Genomic DNA, 17,590 nt, shown 5'->3' with positions numbered 1-17,590 from the left:
CAGAAGTCATAACATAAACATTATGTCCTGAGGCCAATCACTGGGAGAGTGGGAAAGGGAAAGAAAACCCAAGCAGATCTCCGGTTCCCAGAGCAGAGGTAGAGAAAGCTTGGCAATTAATGTACCTACCTTGCAAGGGAAAAGGAATGGCTGTTGCTATTGCATATGTGAGCATGAGAAACCATGATGTGAGTGAACAACATACATGATGTAATGAGACTGTATTTACATATGTTAAGAAAGCAGTTCCAGAAGTCAACCATGTATCTTGCCAGTCTTTCATCTTCCTTACTTCCCCACTACCCATACCCCAGGATATCAAGAGGGAAATGGATAATTCCTATAATTTAGCCAATTTTCCACATACTCTTTCCTGTCTCATAGGACTCTGTTGGTTTGCTAACTAGCTATCATACACACGGGGGGCAAAGAGACGGAGGAAAGAGCCAGAACGCTTTAGATTTGTGAGCACATTTAGTAAACAAAGGGAACTTACTCTGAGTCTGTCTTAGGCAGCCACCAGATGCCCCTTCTATTGTAGATCTCTGCAACCATCCACCAAATCTAAAAAAATTTATAGAGAGGCCTTAACTGGTTTTAGTTATGTATACCATCTCAACAACACATTGCTTTTTCAAGGCTGTACCCTTGAAAACAGCTCTCACTCTGGGAATGGTGGGGAGAGTGCATATTCCAAGCGTAAGAGAAGGGGTGAGGAGCCTCTGATTGCTTGGGTCAACTTCCAGGGTCAATCAGAGGTCATGATTTGTCAATTTCTCCTCCAACAGACTCACATCTATATTAATGATGTGTCTATTATTTTCCTCCTATAAAATGTATTTTTTAAATTTTAAACTCAACCATTTAAATTCTTTATTTCATTTTTCTTTACTTCTTTCTTCCTGTCTTAGATAGTAGAGACCATAGTACAACTCTTTTAATACAATGGATATTTTTCATTTAAATTGTTCCTCAAAAATTTTAATTAGAATCGCTAAGGCTTATTAAACTAAACATTCACACAGAAACATTCAACAATGTTATAATGACACATTTATGGACAAGGAAGTGGAGGTAATCTGGATGTCTGTTATGGGGAGAAATAGGGGAATCAAGATGGGGAACATAGTCAGCAGTAGACTAGGTGTCCATGGGCCACCATTCATGTATCTTAAAAACAGTGCTAAGAAAGCAGGAAACAGAATGAACTCTAAAGCATAATAGCACTTAAATTAAATTAAGAGCACCCAGGAAAATACATGTTTTATAAGGAAATATGCAAATGATACATATCAAATATTAAATTAGGTGTGTATTTTGGGAAGGCAATCATAGTGGATACAGGGGGGAGATGAATAAATTGATATAAAAGTCAAGAGAAGATATTTGCATGTGTTAGCAGTAATAATGGGACAATAATGTGATGAGTGGATTAACTCAATGCTCTGCTCTCTTGAGGTTCCAAGTAAATATATAAATAAAGAGCTAAGGAGGAGATTACAGTGGGAGAGTGGAGAGATGTTTTTGACTTCAGTGATAGAAATCAGAGATGCTATTTCTATAGAAGCAGACTTGATGTGTCCCAAGAATTGCACTATCTAAAGCCAGGCAAATGACAGTCCTATGGGAGGCTGGTGTTTGATTTACTTGGTAAATTGATATAAATATCAACATGATTATCATGCCATTGGGATGCTTACTAAGAGCCATGCAGTTTGTGTCTTTATAGATTGATAGCAAATATTCCTAAGGCAATTTTTTTTAGCATCTGTTACAAATAATAATACCTTAAATTTGTATGACATTTTATGTTATCCAAAGTACTTCTCTGTTATAATTCTAATTGATTTTCCTGAAAGAGACTAAGTGAAATATTATACATTTCATAAATGAGAACTCTGAAACACAGAGTGACTCAGTGACTGTCCCAAGGTCACACAAATTAGAGAAGACCTGGTGTAGGACCCATGTCTCCTGATCAACTGGTATGCTTTGTTCTTTCTCTTGGTTAGAACACATAGCTGACTGGGGCATATCCCTTTTTGCTCTGATTTCCAGGAAGCTCAGAGTTAGATTTAAAACTCTAATGGAATAATTGTATCTGTTCTTATCATCTATATATTTGTATTCTTTTTTCCTTGGTCTTTGGAAAGACTCTTTTCCTTGGAACTTTCTTTTCCCTATTTTTCCTGGTCATAATTCTTCATTTCTACTTATATTTTATCCTTATTTTATTCTATAGCCACTATAGGCTGCACTAAATCACTTGTAGAAGTGATAAGAGTAGAAATAAATGCATAAATGTAAAAATTGGAAAGAAGTCCACAACATTAAAATAGACCATATTTTCCTAGAAAGAAGTCAAATAGCTAGCTCCAATGAGATTGGCCACATTTAGAAAATCCTTGTTTGGATTATATAGGATTTGACTAGCATTTTGAAAAAGATGATTAGTAAGAGGAGATCTACAACACTGAATAAAAAGCATGATTTTGAAGCTTAATAAATCAAAATGACCCTAGCAAAGTATTCCCTATTGCTTCATGGATAAAGAACAGCTATCCAATGAAATCACCCACTCTTAGAGTGGTCTTGTTTCTGAGCATCAAATTAGGATACTGGCTTTGTGACTTCTATCCTCCATTGATTATTTAGATTGCCCTTCGCACTGGGTCATCTGTCCTCCACCTACTTTTCCAGCTTAATTTCCTTTAATTACCACTCCCACCCCCCTGCTGCCGCATTATATTCCATAGATTCACAAACTTCCTTGCCAATATTCACATTGGATTCTCTGATGGATAACCCTTCACTATTTTTCCTTAAAGGCCCAGTTCATATTGCCTCCCTTAAAAAAACTTTCCTTGATTTGGTCTCCTTGTTGGTCCCATCACTCAAGCTTCTTCTTTAAGTTTAATAGCATTTTAAATATACCACTATATTATAATAATTGATGGCTTATTTGTCTCTCTTGCTAGATTGTGAACTCAAGTCAAGATCTAGGCCTTCTTGTCACCCATATAGTGCTTGGCACTTTATAATGAGTGCACCTGCTTGAAATGATGTCTAATGAATTGCCACATGCATAGATTAACAAGACATTTTACCAGGTCATAGCTACCACTTGTTCAGACACACTTTCCTTTGTTCTGATCTCTACTCCTCAGGCCTCCAATCACAATACCTCCGTATGTTTTTGCTTTTTTTTTTTTTTTTTTTGGTCTTATTTCAGTCCTCTTTGTTCTCAATTTTCCTAATTTTTAATTGTCACTATTTAATCAAAAACATTTCATTTTATATCGACAAAAAGATACAAACATCAATATGCTTATTGTGCTAAATAATATGTTTTTAGGAAACAGATAAAACTTTAAAGATAGATTTTTGGGAAATAAAAATATTTATGTTCTATGAAATATGCCCGCGTGTATGTATACATATGTACACATACCTATATATACACATTTGTATATATATATAATTCATATTGTATACATATACAATATTGTATTGTTTATTATTGTATATACAATATATATAAAATATGGTTTCTCTGATCAGTATCTAAGTGTCCAAATTGAGCTTTACCTGACTTCAAAGTTATAATCTGAAATAACTGAAATAGCTTAGAACCATTCATAGAAAATTTAGAGCTAAAAACTGGCTTTTTAAAGTTCATGCTTGTTATTATGCATGTAGGCATTCCTTTATTATGCAAACATTTATCAAATCCAGGAGTGGGATAAGCGCAGGGGATGCAAAAATAAATAAAACCACTTATATCCCCATATAACTGGTAGAGGCAGAGTGGGAGCTGAAGCTGGAATAGGGGGTAGGGCCAGATGGGAAGGATTGTGTATGCCATGCTAAAGAGTTGGTTCTTTTCCTGAAACTAAGTGGGGATCATTAAAGTCTCCAGAACATGACAGACACAGTTCTGTCTCCATTTGCACTTTCAAATATTTCTTTCATTCTTCGAGAGAAATAGAATGGTGAGGACACAGGCAAATAGATTATTGCTAAAGGCTGGGAGTGAGAGAGTGAGGGCTTAAGCCCAGACAGTAGATTAGGGATGAGGAGAAGAGGATGGATCAGTAAATAAGACATAAAATCAATAAGATGGTCACTTAAAGTGAGGAAGGTGGATAAAAAGAGGGTGATTATAGGCTTCCAGCTTGGGCAGTGTTCCATGTCATTTATGGGGGGACTAAGGGACACAGTAGACCAAAATGAAATTTGAATCCATACATAAAAGTTACCATCCCTCCAAAATGACTCTTAATGATTATTTAAGAGTCAAGATCCTGAAAACAACACTTTACACTGTACTTTTAACTGAACTGCAGGAGAGTGTATCATGTTTCTTTGGTCAAGCTATGGTCAAGCTGTGTTTTTTCACCTTTAGATCCTTGGATACAAACACACTGCTTGAGTAAGAAACTGAGGCTGTGGGCAGCCCTGGTGGCTCAGCGGTTTAGCACCACCTTTGGCCCAGGGCGTGATCCTGGAGACCTGGGATCGAGTCCCACAGCAGGCTCCCTGCAAGGAGCCAGCTTCTCCCTCTGCCTGTGTCTCTGCCTCTTTCTCTCTCTGTGTCTCTCATGAATAAATAAATAAAATCTGAAAAAAAGAAGAAGAAGCAGCTGAGGCTGACTAATGGCTTGGGTCCCACCATTCTGAATTGCAATGTGCAGTGCCACTTGCTTGTCTGTGTTACCATCAGTATAGTGATCGCCTGGGGCTGGTAACACACCAACCTACTGGAAACATCACTGGTTAGTTGTGAGCAATAAAATTTACTTCCCCAGGTTTATTGTCTTATAATTCCTGGCTTCTATTCCTGGTCAGCCATTTTGCAAATGTAGGTCACACAAAAAGCCCAAGTTGAATAAAGGATTATGAATAACCAATACAAAAAAATAATAGTGATAGGTAAAATATGTGGAGCACATACTATATGCCAAGTAAAATTCTAAATAGTTTCACTTAATCATCACAACAACCCAAGGAAGTAAGTACTAGTACTATGATCATTTTATAGTGAATATGATCATGTAATGAAAATTTAAAAGCGGAAATATATCCTGATGGACAGTGGCTCATTTTTATTTTTAAAAATCCAAGTAAAGAAAAACTCAACATATTTTGGGCAAGGGCGACAAGTAGGTGTTAGCTTTAGTTAAGGACAGAACTAGGTTATTTATAAAAATTCCAACATCTGTTTTATAATTTTAGGATCAATTAATTAAAGAACAGCATTTTAGAGCTTGAAGGAACTGATTACTTTAATTACAACCACTTTACTTAACATGTGTCCATTTTTGAAATTGTCTTTCACCAAAGGTTAAAATATAGTTGACTCTTGAAAACCAGGGGCTAGGGGTGTAGGCCCCTGCACAATCGAAAACCCACATATAACTTTTGACTTTCCCAAAACTTAACTACTAATAGTCTACTGCTCATCAGAACCCTTATCAATAACGTAAACCAATTAGTATGTTAATATGTATTATATACTGTATTTTTACAATAAAGTAATATAGAGAAAAGAAAATGTTATTAAGAAAATTATAAGGAAGGGTGCCTGGGTGGCTCAGTTGATTGTCTGCCTTCGGCTCAGGTCATAATCCCAGGGTCCTGGAATTGAGCCCCACATCAGGCTTCCTGCTCAGGAGGGAGCTTGCTTCTCCCTCTCCTGCTCTCCTTGCTTGTGAATGCTCTCTCTCTGTCCAATAAATAAATAAAATCTTAAAAAAAGAAAGAAAGAAGAAAGAAAGAAAGAAAGAAAGAAAGAAAGAAAGAAAGAAAGAAAGAAGAAAGAAAGAAAGAAAAGAAAGAAAGAAAGAAAGAAAGAAAGAAAGAAAGAAAGAAAGAAAGAAAGAAAGAAAGAAAGAAAAAAAGAAAGAAAAAAAGAAAGAAAAAAAGAAAGAAAATCAGGGATGCCTGGGTGGCTCAGCAGTTGGGCGTCTGCCTTTGGCCCAGGGCGCGATCCTGCAGTCGTGGGATGGAGTCCCGCATCCAGTTCCCTGCATGGAGCCTTCTTCTTTCTCTGCCTATGTCTCTGCCTCTCTGTGTGTGTGTGTCTTTCATGAATAAATAAATAAAATATTTAAAAAAATTATAAGGAAGAGAAAATACATTTCAGTATTGTACTTCATTTATTGAAAAAAATCTACATATAAGTGGACCCACTCAGTTCAATTCTGAGTCGTTCAAGGGACTTATAAATGTCATGGATCTGTATCTTCTATCCATTCACAGTGAGGACCAGGAGGAGGGCAGGCAGGAGCTCTGATAAACTAAATACTCCATGAATTATAACTCTGGATTGGAAAATGCTCTCAGTCCCTTATTCTGAAGTCTGATTTTGGCTATGTGACCTCCCTTGCAGCCCAGTGGTCATGAAGTACAGTTAGGGTGACCTATGGTCCTGGTTTGCCAAAGGCTTTTTTGGTTTTAGCACTGGAAGTATTCATATCCTGGCAAACCTCAGTCCCAGGTATTGCCTTGGACCTGAGGAAACCTGGCTAGTTGGTGTCCCTTGCCACTTTAGCTTGGTCTTTCTTACAGATAAAGGTGAACCAAGTCCTGGTGAAATGCCAGGAAGCATTTTGTTTCTCTCTTTGCAGCCTTTGCTTTCTGTTTATTATTATTATTATTCAGTATTAAACCCTCCCTTTCCCCTAAGCTTCCTTATTTTTTTTTTCCTTTTTTTAGAGACAGAGAGGGAATCTTAAGCAGGCTACATGCTGAACATGGAGCCCTATGTGGGACTCAATCTCATAATGCTGAGATCATGACCTAAATCCAACAAGAGTTGGAAGCTCAACTGATTGAACCACCCAAGTGCTACCACCTTCCTTGTTCTTATAATTTTTGAAGCTCTCCTTCAATTCAAAGATCTGAGACCATTAATTACACTTAAAACACATTCATATAAGCATGTTAATTCTTCCAGGTTTTGGTATTTTAAGCCCTTTATTCTCCATTCTTAGAGACATTTCAGGAAATATGGGCAGGTGTGGTAGGTAATTTTGTAAGTGTAGACATTTGCATTGCATTGAATCACACTGTGTAGTAGCGTTTGATATTTTTGTGGTAGTAGCATTTGATATTTTTAGGAATCTTCCAGGAAAAGGTTCAGAACAAGCAGTACATACTCAACTACCTCTCTATGGTGATACCATTTCTTCACGCAAGATTCCCATTTCATTCTTTCTGTGCCCTTGAGACTTCTTTATGTCTTGTAACTTTAGGCCAGAATAGGCTGCTCTTAGCCTTAACAGACAGAATCACTGAGAAATTTAAAGGACTGCAGTTAAGCAAAAGTAATTTTTCCTGTGAATGCTAAAAGACAAAAACAAAACCAAACACCCAAAAAAGCAAAAGACATGCCAAGTTTAGCACCTATAGGCTACTTTCAGACTGAGTTGGTCAGCTGCTACTATGCAGATACCTGTCATTTCTGGGCGTTCCTGGCCTTAAAATGATGAGCTTCTACAAAGGCTAATAATAATAATAATAATAATAATAATAATAATAATAATAAAAAGAGCTCAGAAAAGAAGTGAGATGGGTTTCAACATCATTAGTGACTGGAGAGCAATGAAATTAAGTTGAAATTAAAAGAAGTTTTTTGTGAGATTAAACATTGGTAAGCATGTCTTTCCCTTTAACATACACCAATTCTAAACCATCAGTGTTCATTTAAGTTTTGCTTTATTCTTTGATGAGAAATTGCCTTATTAAATGTAACTTGGTTCCATTATTAAACTTGTGAATTTGAAATGAAAAGAAAACCTCTTATGTCTCCTCGATGCAATTTTAAGCAACAAAGCCAAGTTAAATGGGCATAGGTTGATTTACTCTTGAAGGTCTAGAATCAAAGAGTCTGTTAAGAGTCTGTTAAATGACAAGAACTTTTCTTGTTTCTACTGCTGTCTGGGTACCTTCAGAATGTGAGCTACCTCTTTGCCCTCGTAGTCTCAGAATTAATATTTTTCAGGATGAGTTAGGGTAGAAGATACATGTTTTAGTACCCCAAAGAGAGATTTCCCTCCTTTGATCAAGATCTTTTAAAGAAAGCATCATTAATCAAGAATTAAGTTTCTTGTATCTAGTTGGTTTTTTTCCCTTGGTGCCAGAAAGGACATTTCCTGGTTGTCATGTACCAAGTCAGAGGGAAGGTACATAGCAATTGAAAACCCCTTAAGGCCACAGTTGAGTAGTAAAGTTTAGGAGAGAGAACTCTCAAAGAATTATCTAAAGGCCATATCTAGGGACACCCAGGTGGCTCAGCAGTTGAGCCTCTGCCATTGACTCAAGTCGTGATCCCAGGGTCCTGGGATTGAGTCCCACATCAGGCTCTCTGTGGGGAGCCAGCTTCTCCCTCTGCCTATGTCTCTGCCTCTCTCTCTGGATCTTTCATGAATAAATAAATAAAATATTTAAAAACAATAAAAAATAATAATGAAGTCTATATCTCATCAACATCATAAACATTAGAGATCATCTTGAAGCAGTGAACTAGCATCGCCCTGTTGGGTTTGCCATTTTCACAAAGGTTTGATAGGCAACAGGTACAAGACTTAAAAATAATTATGCAAAGTAGAATCAAAAGTAATAAGACAAATCCAGTTTAGACTCTCTTTTAAAACCAGGAGCCCAAACCTGAAGGTAACTGGCTAAATAGGTTAAAAGACCAGGGGTCATTAGGTGAAATTTGTTGTAATGAGTGGCCTGTTCCCTGATCTTGTGAAATTGAATTTCCACCTCTCCAGAGGCCTATATCCATGTGCAACAGATGGTATTTGCTATTGCACAAATGCCTTTTTATTCAGCAAGTAGATAATCAAGGGCTCTGTGATTGTCCAAAACTACTTTAGCCAATGACTCAAGTGATCATTGTTGGGATGTTACTGCTTTGGCTATGGAATCAGCCAGCTCTTCTCTTTAGGGAGAGATTTCTTCTGATCATGTATTCATTAGTACTTACTTCAACTGAAGGAAGAAATACTCTCCCTATAAAGACAAGCCTGAAATCAAGAACTCTTCCTGGAAGTTCCTGTTTAAGGCAGCTCTGGAAGATGAGTGAGTGGACCAACAGGAGACTTCTGATGTATTATGGATGTCGACAGGGACAGTTAAACATCTCAATAAGTTCACCAGCTATCTAAATATTCATATGCCCTTTGGAAAGGCTATCTTACCATAGACAAAAATGAAACCAGGTGGAGCCCAGAGGACTCCAGTTAAGGTCTGGTCATTGAAAGATCTATAAGCTGGAATTTCCTGCTTGACCTTTTCAAGCCAGGGATAAGAGGAATTGGGATAACATTTTGTGAAGTACCATCACATCTTAAAGGATTCTTTTCTAAAATCCTTGCAGTGAGAACTCCCCATTGATATTTCCCTTGGGTGCAGGGAAACATGAGAAATGGGTTACAGGTAAGACCAAGGGATCTCAGATATCATGAACAGATCAGAGTTTCTGGTGGCGGATCAAAACAGTCAGAAAGGTTTCTTCCTTTGGCAACAGATTGGGAAATACTGATAAGATCATTATCTTCAAAACAGAGAGGGAGAAAATAATATAGAAGAAGCAACAGTGAGCAAAAGGTATACAGGCCTGCTCTGGGTATCTTGGGAAAGCTCCCTCTGCAAGATGTCATCTGCTTTCATTACTAGAAATGTTTACTTTTAGGTCACTAGTTGGTGCACAGGTCCAGTTGGGGTTTGGTGCTTTCTTTAGATGTGACACTTGAATCTAGAAATCTATTTCCTAAATTTTGGCAGCACAGGTTGGTTAACAGTACCTGTAGGGGCCCTTCCACTGAAGTCAAAGAGAGTCTTTTTGGAATTGTCTTTTCCAATAGACTAAATCCCTAGGTGGCAAGGTAGGATGCTAAAGGTCTTTGTCTTGTAGGAGTGCACTGTGAAAACATCATTCTAGCAAAGCATGGTTATTCTCAACTAAAGCAATTAGGTCTTTACAATATTGGAGTATATCTCCTTTTAACAGCTGTGGATCAAAAGAGGCAGGAGCCGGGTGCTTCGGGTGCCCTGTGACTGTCTGAAGGGGTGAGAGTCTATGAGTTCCAAAGGGGGTGGATCTGAGATTTAGAAGGACCAGTAGCAATGTTTTTAGCCAGGGTATTTAAGGGTCTCTACAGATTTTGCCAGGTGAGTCTTAATGATGGGTGGTAGTGCATTCGAGTGGCTCTGAGGGTTGAGGTTGGTAAGTAAAGTGTTAACAGGACAAGCCAAACAACACAGATCTATCAGAGTACTTGACTAGTGAAGTGGGTGCTCTGGTCACTCTGAAGCTTAGGAGGGATCCCCAGGTAGGAATAATCTTTTCTAACAGACATTTTGCCACAAAAGAAGCAGTGGCCTGTATAAAAGGGGAAGCTTCAATCCAGTAAGAAAACATACAAACCATGACTAAAACATCTTCATACCTGAGATGAGGGAAGCTGTATGAAATCCATTTGTCAAACCTCAAATGGTCCATCAGTCAATTTAAAATGCTACAGGGTGAACACAGACAAAAAATAAATTTATAAAAATAAATAAATAAATAAAATAAAATGCTACAGGGCAGTGTGGACAGGTTTCCAAGGATTATATTTAGGATAGGCAGGACAAGCAAGGTGGGCACTTCTTGCTTCCTTAATATTTTCCCGCCAATATTGTTTCATAAATGCTATCATTTTGTCACTAGACCAATGGTTTAATTCAGGTACAGTGCTAAGTAGTTTTAGAATTTTAGAATTTAGGGTAGGGCTGTGTTGTTACTTGGTCCAAATCAGAGTTATCTTTTTTTATCAAACTGATAATTATTAAATTTCCACTTTTTTTTTTTTTTTTCTGGGGCCAATTGTTGGGTGTCTTGGTCAATTTTTCCAAATTATCATTTAGGAAGACATCCCTTTGGACCATGACAGAGGTTTGGCTCTGGTGTCCTTGATAGCAATATTTTTGGCTGACATGTCAGCAGGGTGGTTTCCTTTGGGAGTTGAGTCTGGAAGCCGAGGACTCTTAATAATAACTAGAGCAGCCAGCAAAAGTATGGCATCTAATAAATTTTGGACATAGGAGCCATTTTTAATTTTATCCCCATAGAGGTAAGGTAACTGCTATTTCCATAACATCTCAAAACCATGAGCTACCCCAAAGGCACACGCTATTAGTATAAATATTTTCTATTTTGCCCTTGGTATAACTAAGCCTATTGGGCCAGAGTTGCCAAAGATAAAAGTGACAATTTCAAAACTATCAGATTTGCAAGAGTATACCCAGCATGATATTTACCATTTTTATTCTTTAAATAAGATCCATCAGTAAACCATGCCAAATCTGCATTGGTTAGAGTTTTCTGTAAATTATCACAGGGAATCAAAGGTGATCTGTCAGTGTCACAGTGATGAGGGGTTTCATCAGGAGGAGAAGGGAGAAGAATGCCAGGGCTAAGGTTATTACAGGAAGGAAGAGCTATGGAGGGACAGTTAGCAGAAAGATTTCAGAGGTGAGATGACTGGCCAAAAGGTGTTGAGTGTGGTGAGAAATCAAGAGGCTTCTACTGCATGGGGCACAGGACGGTTAAAGGGTATCCCGTGATTATTTTTTCAGTGGCCTTACCCAAAAGAGCAGTGGCAGGAATGGCTCTGAGGCAAGGAAGGTATCCTCCTGCCATAGGTCCAGTTGTTGGCTAAAATATCCTGTGGGTTGATAACGGTTTCCTTATTTTTGGGTGAGTTCTCCAAGGGTGTTGCGTTCCTTCCCATATACAAAGAGAACAAAAGGAAGTTGATAATTAGGTTTCCAAGGATGAGCAGGTTTATTTTATTTTAAGATTTTATTTATCTATTCATGAAAGACAGACAGAGAGAGGCAGAGACACAGGCAGAGGGAGAAGCAGGCTCCATGCAGGGACCCCGATGTGGGATTCGATCCCAAGACTCCAGGATCATACCCTGGGCCAAAGGCAGGCACTAAACCACTGAGCCACCCAGGAGTCCCAGGATGAGCAGTTTTATAAAGCTTTACTTTAAAATTCCAAAAACTATGTCAACCCGATCATTCCAAATAATAGGATCAGGTTTGCCATTTTTGGTAAAGCACATAGAGGTTGGGCCATAAGAGAGAAGTCTGGAATAAAATTTTGAGAGTTGGGCAGCCCAGGTGTCTCAGCGGTTTAGCGCCTGCCTTCAGCCCAGGGCGTGATCCTGGAGACCCGGGATCAAGTCCCACATCGGGCTCCCTGCATGGAGCCTGCTTCTCCCTCTGCCTATGTCTCTGCCTCTCTCTCTCTCTCTGTCTCTCAAGAATAAATAAATAAAATCTTTTAAAAAAAACCAAAAAACCCAGTCTCTTAAAAACATTTTTTTTTTTTTTTTTTTTTTGAGAGTAGCCAGCTAGTCTGAGAAAGCCTCATTCATAATTGGCATGTAATTTTGGGCTTGGGAAAATTCAAGATGCCATAAAGCCTGTCTGGATGTAAATGTAGCCCGTGTTCTAAGATCAGTGTCTTAGGGATCCCTGGGTGGCGCAGCGGTTTGACGCCTGCCTTTGGCCCAGGGCGCGATCCTGGAGACCCGGGATCGAATCCCACATCAGGCTCCCGGTGCATGGAGCCTGCTTCTCCCTCTGCCTGTGTCTCTGCCTCTCTCTCTCTCTCTCTCTCTCTGTGACTATCATAAATAAATTTAAAAAAAAAAAAAAAATAAGATCAGTGTCTTAAATGTTAAATCTGAGCAAAACTGCAATTTTCCTTTGGAGACTTTATGTCCCTTTAAGACTAAAAGTTTTATTTATTTACTTTTAAAGATTTTATTTATTCCTGAGAGACACAGAGAGAAGCAGAAACAATCAGAGGGAGAAGCAGTTTCCTCACAGGGAGCCCGATGTGGGACTTGATCCCAGGACTGCAGGATCATGCCCTGAGCCAAAGGCAGATGCTCCACTGCTGAGCCACTCAGGCGTCCCAAGGGTAAAAGTTTTAATAGGTGGATGCTGTCTCCTGTGAAGAGGCTTGAGCAAGGAAGGGGAAGCAAGTCATCTACATACTGTAACAAAGTAAAACCTGCAGAAAACTTTTATATCATCCAAGTCAGTCAAAGTTTGTGAAAAGTAACAAAAGATTCTCAGTAAAACACTGCGGAATTACTGTTCAGGTGTATTATGGTTGTTCCCAAGTAAAAACAAAAAAATATTGGCTGGCTTTATCAATTGAATACTAAAAAGCACATGTATCAATTACAGTGAAATATTTGCTTCAGTGGGAATGGATGTCAGTAGCATATGGCAGTTATGAATAACAGGGGGCCAAGAGATAACAAATGTTATTTATTGCACAGAAGTCCTGAACAAACCTCCATCCTCAGCCACTAGTTTTCTCATAGATAAAACAGAAGTGTTAGAAGGACCAGTGCAAGGGATAATGGGGCCCTGAGCCTGTGATCTTCTGCTATGGCTTGATGCATTGTGGGTCTTCTTTATTTATAGAATATTAATTCTGGAGAGGTTTGGAGGGATCTATTTGAATCTTGATGGAGGGTGCACTGTGGATTCTGCTAATATTAGTTGAAGCTCTTGCCCAGAAGGAGGGTGATCTAGTTGGGACAAATTATTAGTGCCCTCAATCTCAGCAATAAAGCAAATAAAAGATATTGAAGCATCATTTAATTCACCTGGTTGGCTATTTTGATTACTACCATCATATTCTGAAATTATCTTCCCCTCTTGGGAGAAAGAAATTCCAGTATGATATTTTCTAAGAATCTTGGCCCAATAAATGAATATAGGTGGAGGGACTAGGGAGAAAGGGAAAGGGATGGGTATCTCTCAAAGGGCCTAGACTAAAGGAATTAGGTTTAGAAAACAAGTTAAAGATGTTTTGATGCATCCTTGGGTAAATATCATATATATGTGGTTCCTTAATTCCCTGAATCTTTCTGAATAACCTTCTGAACTGAAATTTTATAAAGTATAATTTAATCTAATAAATTCACTTGTACCAATCCATCCATCTTCAGAAGGTATCAACATTCTACCACTATTATATCCTCCATCTACTCCTCACTCCTTCCTGTTGATTATTATTTATACTTCATTTTATGTAAAATGTATATACATTTATTGAAATTCACACACCTTGGTTGTACAGTTTGGACAAATGTATGTACACATGTGACCTGCATATTTATCCTACTATAGAACATTTTTATTTCACCAGAAATTTCCTTTGGGACGCCTCAGTGGCTCAGCGGTTGAGCACCTGCCTTCGGCTCAGGGCATGATCCTGGAGTCCCAGGATCGAGTCCCACATCAAGCTCCCTGCATGGAGCCTGCTTCTCCCTCTGCCTGTGTCTCTGCCTGTCTCTTTCTCTGTGTCTCTCATGAATAAATAAAATCTTAAAAAAAAAAAAAAAAAAAAAAAGAAAGAAATTTCCTTCCCTAGCTAACCCCTACCCCTTATGGTAGCCAGCCTCTAAGATGGTCCACAAAGCTCTCTACCATATTACATTCCCTTGCATAGTCTCCTCCTGCCCCAGATGAAGTTGACCAAGAAAGTCCATAGGATACTCTGGATATGATGAAGTATATCTTTAAAGACATTGCAGATTTCATCTTGCTCTCTTTGGGATTACTTATTCTGGGAGAAGCCAGCCCTGTGAGGATACTCAAGGCATTGTGGCAAGGAACTGAGGCCTGAGGAGGCTGGAGTCATTAGGGACCTGAGGCCTTTGCCAACAACCATGTTAGTGAGCTGTATTCGAAGTGAATCAGTCGCCTCTGGTCAAGCCTTCAGATGGTTGCAGTCCTGGCCATTCTTCCAATTTCAGTCTTATAAGACACTCTGAACCAGAACCTTTGGGCTATGGCACTCCCAAATTTCAGACCCACAGAAACTATTTGATAATAAATGTTTGTTTTTTTAAGCTATTAAATTTGGGGTAATTTGTGATACAGAAATAGATACTACTACACTCCCAATATATTTGTTCTGATTTTTCATTTTAGTATTAATTTTGCTTATTCTAGAACTTCATATAAATGACTCATACTGTGTGTCATTAGTAATTGATTTTATTTATTGATTGATTTGTTTGCTTGCTTATGTATGTACATATGTATGTATTTACTTTTAAGGTACTCTCCATACCCAGCAGGGGGTTCGAACTCATGACCCTGACATTAAGAGTCCCATACTCTACTGAGTAAGCCAGCCAGGTGCCCTAGGAATTGATTGTAAAATGTAATTTTACTTTTAATAGTTTCAGCTTTTACTTGAAAACTTTCTGAAGGAATTATTTTTTCATTGAATTACCAATAAAGCAATATCCAATGGAGAAGTACTTTTTAATTGCTTTAGCAATTTCTTATTCATGCATATGTGCGTGTGTGTTTATGTAATTCATTACTTATTTAGTCTTTTCAAGGTGCTCAGTAATACACAATAAGTAAATACATAACTAAACCAACCAGTTATTGTCAATAGTTCCAAATGTCTGGGTGATAAAGGATTAGATTGTGTGGTTCTTCCTACCTGTGCTTAATTTTGTCACTCACTCTTTCTGATCTGTAACCTATATCACAAACCATAACAGAAGCAGATGTTTGACATAGCCAGTTTAAGATTTCTGTAGCAATCGCAAGCAGCTCGGACAGTGTCTTACCTCATTGTGGACCCAAAACACATACCCTACTTACCATCTGCAGACTTTGGCCAGTAATTCTTATTTCAGGAATGTCAAGATTAAGTCACAAAAGTGAACGAAATGCAATTTCTTTCTGAATCTAAGTTTTACCAGTGTCTCTGGATAATGCTGTTATTTATTTTGGAGAACACATATATTGTTTCATTCTAAAGATGTCAAGATAGAAAAATCTAGGTCCATTGTATTTATAATGAGTAGAGGATATAAAAATTCTATTCTGTAATGGAAATTTTGAAATGAGGCTCTAACTTGTTGCTTAAATATATAGAAATGAAATTACTGAATTCTGACATTAGTGATGATGACCTCTTGGAAGCCCTGTGTAATCTTCTTACACTTAGGAGACCAACTCAGGGATCCCTGGGTGGCGCAGCGGTTTGGCGCCTGCCTTTGGCCCAGGGCGCAATCCTGGAGACCCGGAATCGAATCCCACGTCGGGCTCCCAGTGCATGGAGCCTGCTTCTCCCTCTGCCTGTGTCTCTGCCTCTCTGTCTCTCTCTGTGTGACTATCATGAATAAATAAATAAAATCTTTAAAAAAAAAAAAAAAAAGGAGACCAACTCAAATGTAAATCTTTGTATCCAGTTACAAATGAATCATGAATTTGAAACACTGTGATGATAGTCTTTCATAGTCATACTTAAAAAACTAAGTTCACATTGTGTTGATTTTTCTTCATATTTCCTTGAACATAATTCTCTCATTATTATTATTATTCATGCACAGCTAAATGTGGTCCATATTCCTTGAACCCCAGTCACTGGAGTTCAGAAAGTAGGTAAGTGGAGTGCAGAAAGTAGGTAAGTGGAGTGCAGAAAGTAGGTAACTGGGATGTAAATTCTCGAGCCTCAAAATATGATGGGACTAGTCCAAAAAGACAAAAGAGCCAATTTCAAGGTGCTCTCATTGGTTCAATCTGGGACAATTGAAAGAACACAATGATGATAATAATGAATTAGAACACATGTGAATATAATAGAAATCTATGGATCCATGTTGATATAAGGAAATCATTGAAAAAATAATTAAATGAAGGATAAAGAAATGCTATTTATTAAAGTAGAATTCTGAGTAGTGTAGAAAGAATAATGTAAATCATATTTGGCAAAAAGGACAGGGATAGTTGTTTTAGGCAAGAATCATCAATGGATGCCAAAATTAGCACATGAAAGTATTTACATAGACCTGGAGTATTTTTCTACAAGATACTTATTAGTTACAAAAAGAAAATAATAGCATTACAGTACAGAAACCTGGCAGAAATCCCTCTAACCAAGTGATATAAGTTACCCTCAACTTTCAAGGGATAAATTGATACCATGTGCCTTCTGACAACTCCCATGAGGAGGACACAACATCATGTCAGTGGCATTCTTTCCAAAAAAATTACATGGCCTGAATTTAATCATAGGCAAGCATCAATCAAACCTAAATCGAGGGATATCCTGCAGAATAATAGGCCTATGCTCTCCACATGTATCGACTGAGAAGGTGTCCAGATTGGTGTTCTACAACTTTAGCATACATCATAAACATTTGGAGGGTTTGTTAAACCACATATTGGTGTTTCCCGCTTCCCTCTAAGAATTTCTGATTCATGAGACCTGAAAGTTTGTACATCTAACAGGTTCCTGGGTGATACACAGGTCTAGGGACTGCACTTTGAGTGGTCTACAATGAGCAAACTATGTATGGCCCATCATCCAAGACTAGTTGGCTGCTTGTTTTTCTAAGTAAAATCGTATTGGGAAAATAGCCACACCCATTTGTTTATGAACTATCTGTGCTTACTTCTGGCCAAGTTGAATAGTATTAATAGAGATCATCTGGCCCAGAGAGCATAAAATATTTACCATCTGACCTTTACA

General features: G+C 38.1%; 1 long non-coding RNA gene across 1 annotated transcript in view; it reads right to left on the bottom strand.

Annotated features, from left to right (window-relative positions):
- Positions 1-444: 444 nt before the first annotated feature.
- Positions 445-17,590, bottom strand: part of LOC140636728 (uncharacterized) — a 39,754-nt gene continuing 22,608 nt past the window's right edge. The window contains exons 2-4 of the long non-coding RNA XR_012033935.1: positions 11,641-11,778; positions 10,461-10,529; positions 445-564 (exon numbers count right to left, since the gene is read on the bottom strand). This is a non-coding gene — a long non-coding RNA (uncharacterized lncRNA). The remainder of the gene's footprint in view (positions 565-10,460; positions 10,530-11,640; positions 11,779-17,590) is intronic.

The sequence above is a fragment of the Canis lupus genome, chromosome 7 (assembly GCF_048164855.1).
Source record: "Canis lupus baileyi chromosome 7, mCanLup2.hap1, whole genome shotgun sequence".
Lineage (NCBI taxonomy): Eukaryota > Metazoa > Chordata > Mammalia > Carnivora > Canidae > Canis > Canis lupus.
The sequence above is the reverse complement of the archived record's forward strand: the minus strand, read 5'-3'. Positions and strand labels throughout refer to the sequence as shown.